The sequence below is a fragment of the Chenopodium album genome, chromosome 14, assembly GCF_948465745.1.
Source record: "Chenopodium album chromosome 14, dcCheAlbu1.1, whole genome shotgun sequence".
NCBI classification, from domain to species: Eukaryota; Viridiplantae; Streptophyta; class Magnoliopsida; order Caryophyllales; family Amaranthaceae; genus Chenopodium; species Chenopodium album.
Genome location: NC_137847.1, coordinates 45,631,124 through 45,638,289, shown reverse-complemented (window position 1 = coordinate 45,638,289; position 7,166 = coordinate 45,631,124).

Below are 7,166 nucleotides of genomic sequence, written 5' to 3'. Positions count from 1 at the left end.
TGTACGGTCTAATAATGGTACCGAATACACAACAAGAAGTTTTGTGATCAGGAAGGCATTGTGAGACAATGGAGGGCCAAAGACACACCCCAACAGAACGGAGTCACGGAAAGACTTAATCGTACACTACTTGAGAAGGCAAGGTGTATGCGCTCTAATTCTAGATTAGGCAAATAATGGTGGAAGAGTCGATTTCTACAGCTTGTTATATAGTAAATTGATCCCCACATTCTTATTTTGATGGTGACACGCCCTATAGGGTGTGGTCAGGGGAACATGCAAATTGCACGAGACTTAGAGTCTTTGGGTGCATGGCTTATTATCATGTTAAGGATAATAAGCTTGATAAAAGAGCCAAGAAAGAAATCTTATTGGGGTATCCAAAAGGGGTTCTAGGCTATCATCTTTGGAGTGTAGAAAATTCTAAATTTGTAATTAGTAGGGATATGACCTTTGCGAAAAGATCTATGGTAGCTTTATCAAAAGATATGGTGCCTGATGATGGTGATGTTGGAATGACCACAAATACTCAAGTGGTGGAGATAGAATTTAGAAACCAACAAGATTCTATTCATGTTCAAGTGGAGCATCCTAGTGTTTCTCAAGATAAGCAGGAGGATGATCTGGATCATGAGGAGATTCGGCAGGAAAATGCACACGTACTATAATAGCAGCAGCAGGATTCTTTGGCATCCACTAAGCTAAAGAGGAATTATAATTTAGTTCAGAAGTTTAGGTCAGACAAACCTCTGAGGCATTACGGGCAAGTAAACTTGGTAGAATATGCACTCTCGGTGAAGGATGATGAGTCAGTCACCTTCAAACAAGCTATCAAAGACAAGGATAGAGAGATCGTGTTGGTTGGTTTCTATGGAAGAAGAGATGCAATCTGCTCATAAAAACAAGACATGGGAGGTAGTCCCATTGACCGTGGGAAAGATTGCTATTGGTTGTAAGTGGGTGTATAAAAGAAAAGAGGATCCTTCCAAGTTAGATAAAATAAGGTATAAGGCTAGGTTAGTGGCCAAGGGATTTTCCATAAGTAGTTACGATTGTTGTGTATATATTCGCAAATTTCGTGGAGGTGATTATATTTATCTTCTATTGTATGTGGATAACATGCTTATTGCTTCAAAAAGCAAGGTGGAGATAAGTAGGTTAAAAACTTAACTCGGTGAAGAGTTCGAAATCAGACTAAAGACTTGGGCGCTGCAAACAAAATACTGGGTATGGAGATTAGAAGGGAGAGATCAAACCGGAAATTGTTATTGAGCCAAAAAGGCTATATTGAGCGGGTTATTGAAAGATTTGGAATGAAAGGTCCTAAGCCAGTGGTAACTATATTGGCTCCACATTTTAGAGTCTCTGGTAAACAATCTCCCACTACAACGGAAGATCAGGCATACTATAGACACCAAATTTGTCTCCCCAAAAACCAAACTCAGTGATGAGTATCTTTCACGTCATTGAATATTGAGTAAGGTGAAATGTTGAAGAGTCTCATAAATTTACCCTTTTATAACCTTTTCTAAAATGTTTTAACCAAAATCATTCATTTCATGCTTTTAAGCCCAAAATATTTCATTTCGTGTCCTTTTTATAAAAACATCCAACCCATTTTATTTTGGTCCATAATCTGAGTTCAATGATTGTATATTTGGATGGGTCTTGAAAAGATCTTTCCAACGATATATTATAAGCCTAATTCCCAGTTATAACGAGGAAGTTATGGCTAAAATACTAAACTGGCCTAAAACGAGTTTTATGTGCGACCCAATGATGTGTGGAGGGTCCATTAATCTTAATTATATTTCTAAATCAATTAGTATTGATTAGAAGCTTCTATAAGTTTATAAAAGATCGTAATTATCATTTTTTAAAAGATAAGATTAAAGAATTTAAAATTGAATAAAACTTCTCTTTTTGAAAGTCCTAATTCTATTCAAAATGAAAGACGTTCAAAGATAGTCAGATATTATATTATTGAATCATAATTTTTATCCAAATCTTATATGGTTTGATAGATCTTGAAATTATCTTTCCAATGATATATTATAATATTAATTCCGAGCTATAAAAAAAAAGATATGAAAGAAATACGAAACTCTATCCAAAACTGACATTGTCCCACTATTTCGTCCATATCTTTTATTCTACAAAAGATTTTGATATGATTCTAATTGAATTAGAAATTAGGATTCAAGAGATTTTCAATGACATATTATTTATGTTATCCCAATTTCTGGATCAAAAGTTATGATAAAAAAAATCCGCAAAAATTGTTATCCATCGAGTTTTATTCCGATCCGAATTCGGATTCTTGTCTATTCGTTCGACCCTCTTTTTTCCCTATAAATAGAGGTCATATCACCCCTTTTTCATCACTCATAAACAATCATCTATTCTCTTCTCTCTCTAAGCTAGAAGCTTATTCTTTCTCCCTCTTTCCAATTCTTGCCTTTCCAAAACACACCATACTCCATCACGAGACTTACATAGCCAAGCTCAAAGTTGCCTTTGCCCTAAACGTGAAAGGTTGATAATTTCTGAGGGTTTGGTCCCAAATCTAATTTCAATTATTTAAATTAATGGTTTTATTTAATACTTTTTATTGAAGTTACTAACGTGTGTATTGTTTTGATAGAAAGAAATACGAGGCATCAAAGTAAGTAATTAGATTACTTCTTAATTATTCTTTTGATGTGGAAATCATGTTTAGATTATTTTATTAATTCGTAGTATCATATTAGGATACTTTTATTATTTTCTAGTATCATGATTAGATTGCTTCCTATTTTTCTTCTATCATGGTAGTATCATGTTAGAAATAAAGCTTTGATTTTTATTGTTTAGTGACATGCTAGGATTTGTTATTAATCATGTTAGTATCATACCTGGGATCTTGCTAATGGTATGCTTTGAGATTGATATTATTGTTATGATGATGATTTGTTGTATCAAAATTATTATGTTGCTTGATATATTATTGTTATTGCTTGATCACGCCTCTCTTGCAGGTATAAAGGGAATTTGTACTTGAAATCACGCTTAATAAGATAATTAATAATTTTATTTAGGATAACATGATTTTAATTCAAGTGATCGCCAATAATAGATTTATTTGTGCATTAATATTCAACCAACATAGATTAAACAGGTTTAGGATTAATATATTGATTGTATGTTAGACAAAAAGCGCACATGAATATGAGAAGAACAAAGTAGAGGCCTGTTTAGGGCAGTTGAAATCTCTTTTAGGTTGGATTTGTACCTTCATCCTCGAATATCCAGTCATGGTTCCAGACCACTATGGAGTTAGTGATCTCTAGGATCGTGAAGGGGTGTAACCTTCACCCTATGAATGGTTTACAAGTTCCTAAAACTTGTTGGAGACTCTTTTGCTCTAGCTTTCTTCCCTTTAGATGCCACCATGCTTAAGTGTATGATTACAGTGGAGCTCAAGTGTGGGATGCTTCAAATATTCCCTACAGTTTTTGGCGACTCTGCTGGGGAGGATTTCTATTGTAATTCCTAAAATTTATTTTGGCAATAATTTAGAATGAGTGGATGAGACTTGAAACGTTCTAAATATTTATGTGCGTAATTTTGATTGACATTAATTGCATAAGCATAAAAAGGTCCGCATTGGAAAGACCATCCGTAATGCGTCAAAAAACATAGGCTTTTTACACGTAGGAAATTTGGGAAATATCTTTCATAACTAGAATTGAAAAAACGCTACTAAAATCGGAAAATTCTAAGAACACTGAAAGCTGTCGAGGCATATAGGAACTGCCGCAGAGAGAAAAGATCCCATCGTAGTGCGATGGCTCTGTCGCAAAAAGATAGCAATATCGCGGCGCGATAGGGTCATCCCCTCGTGATAGTCACTGTTTGCTCGCACTAAGTTCTCCCATTACCGAGCCAGAAATTTGCCTTCTTGCTTTGACCGATTATAGTACTGTTTGGCTGATTCTACTTCCTGATTGAGTTTTTCCTTCTTTTCCAAAAACCATATGTGTTCTACATGTGGCTATAACCCTCTGGAAATTCACGCTCCATCTACCCAATCGAACGCTCATTCCAACGAAGGGTACATTCGTGTTTGTGAATTCACCAAACCATGGAGGCAAGTTTAACTTGCAAGGTCCCATCCATACGCGCTAACCCGTCCAAAGGTAAGGCTTCCTCACGATGCATCCAGACTCATAACCATGGACCCTCTTTCACTACCCTAATCCTTGAACATTAGAGAACTAGAGCCATGGTTAGGTTGCAAACTCATTGCATCATATTGTGACAACTTGACTACTTGTGCATAATCTATATGTGATTAAACTAACCATTTGTTTGACTTGTGATTATAAATATGCTTAAATAAACTAACCAACGACTAAAGGACTTTGCTTAATTAATTGATTAATTAATTTAAGCTAATAAATATGTCAAAAATTGAATCATTCTCCTTTGAGTTTACCCAGATTTTTATTCCTATATCCAGCACAAGCGTCAACTTGTTTTGGTTATAGCCGGAGTTCTATGAAGAGTTACATGTCGTCGCTAGTAGAAAAAATGCTATTTGTAACTAACAAAAATAGGCTATTTGTAACCAACATTGGGGGTTACAACTACTATGGTGACAAATAGTCCGGTCAATTGTAACAGACATTGTTGGTTACAAATAGGTACCTATTTGTAACGGAAATTTTAATTGTTGGTTACAAATAGGTGCCTATTTGTAACGGACAAATCGATATGTCCATTACAAATAGGCACCTATTTGTAACAAACAAATCAATTGTTGGTTACAAATGCTTATTTTCGGGATTAAAAAAAATACCTAGAAAATAATGCTAGGTTGAAAATTTTCATTGAACCCTAAACCTGAACCCAACAATACCATGCCCATGACCCAAACCCACCCCCACTACCCTATCCACGATCACCATCGATTCTAACTATCACCACGACCCCCAAGGCCCCAACCCCTTGACCCACACCAGCACCCTACCACGAATCCCACCTTACCTACGTATCCCACCACCCAAATTCGTACCCCTTCTCCCCCCCCACCCACAATTGCCACAAAAACCACTAATAAACACCAAATGCCACCACTAATTATCGAAAAAATTACAAAAAAAAAAAAGATTTAACATAAACTATACCTAAAAAAGTCCAAAAATTCGATAGGAATAAACAATTATACAATTATCTAAAAATTATAAGTTAAAATTTCAATTACATAAAAAAAAAATAATTACAATTAGAAATTTAAGATAAAAAAACCTAGATCTAATGTCTAATCTAAATTAAAATAAGATCTAAAATTCAAAAACCTTAGGTTGACAATGGAGGCTTGCGTTGATAGTGGATGCTCGGTTGTTAAGCGCTATTTGAACGGTTGGTGACGGTGGACATACTGACATATGTTCGTGAGTTAAAGGTGAAGCTCAATTGTTGACAATAATATATAGTTCATGGGTGGTGGTGCGCACTTCAAGATGCTCATGGATGCTCGTATTGCTAATAGATTGAGGGAAAGAGGAAAGAGAAAGAAGGAGGATAGAGAAATTTGAGAGGAAAGAAGAACAAAGGAAGAGTAAAAGAGGGGAGGAAGATAGAGAGAATCGAGAGGAGGTAGAAAGATGAGAAGGGAGGAAGAGAGAGAATAGAGACGAGAAAGAAAAAGGGGGGTGGGGCGGCTGTAGTGGTATTTAGGGTTAGGGACTAATGGGCTTTGGACGGTTATAGAAAAATATCTTTTCTATTTGTAACCAACTATATGTTGTCCGTTACAAATACGGTGTATTTGTAACCAACATTACCCTGTCCGTTACAAATAGGATGTATTTGTAACCAACATAATGTTGTTTGTTACAAATACTATCCTATTTGTAACAGACATAGCTAATGTTGGTTACAAACATAGTACTTGTAACTAAAAAAAAGTTTTTGGTTACAAATAAGGCGTTATAAATAGCATTTTTTCTACTAGTGTGTGCCACCTATGTATCTGTAGCCTCGGATTTTATCTTTAATATGGCGTTGGTTTCATCCAATTTGGAGTCACAGATCAAAAGGTATGACTAAAATACTACAGCCTGTCAAGTTTAGTGCATATACATGAGGTCTTAACTTAGTCTTTGTTCGAGTCTAGTCACATAATCATGATACGAGTCTTGAACATATCATTTACACTCACAAGTCTTCACACACTTTGTACATACTTTTTTCACACCATGACCGTGCCTTAGGTTCATGCATGAGTCGTCCTTTCCGTCATTTAAGTTAGGGGTCCACTCTATTCCTAAATTCTTCCACATCTCTCCATCTACATCATCTTTCTAGTCTCCATATGCTTTCCTCATACATATCATTCCCCTCATACTCCATGATCTTTCCCAATATATGCGAGTTTGAGCTTAATAATTAACAATAAGTATCTATGACTTCCCTTTCCACAACACTTGCTCAAGAAGAGAAGGGCGTTTAATCAAGGACAACACCTTCAATCAAGTACAACTCTTTGATAAACTAATCCGTCAAAGAAGGAAATCTAAGAAAATGGCTTCCCAACAAGAAGTTGATGAGTTGAGGCAAAACATAAACAATCTGAATAAGATGTTGAAGACTCTCGTTCTTCAAGTCAACGATCCTAGCAAGCAACAACAGCTTGAGTGCATGGAAGAAAGCCTTAAGAAAGTTTCCAACGATTATAACTATGAAGGAATTAGCTCTCAAGGGGTCTCAGTGGACAAGGATTTTCTTCCACAGAAGTTCAATGCCAACGACATCCTTAAGTTCAAACCAACTGATAACCCTTTCTTTCACTTGAGAGCTTTTGAGCCATAATGAATATTAAGGCAATTGATAAGAAGGCCTTCCCTTCATTGTTTTCACTATCTCTTGAAACCATTTGTCAACAATGGTTTTTCTCCCTAGATAAGGAAAAAATCACTACTTGGGACTCTACCACAAACGCTTTCATTGAAAGGTACAGGTGCAATATCCAAGTGGAAACTGACCACAGAGAACTTGAGATGCTAAAGAAAAAAGAAAATGAAGGGTTCACCTCTTTCTTCAATAAGTGGAGGGAGACTTCTGCTAAGATGGTCGAGGTCCCTACTGAAAAGGAGTTTGTAAGGATGTTCATCAAGAACCTC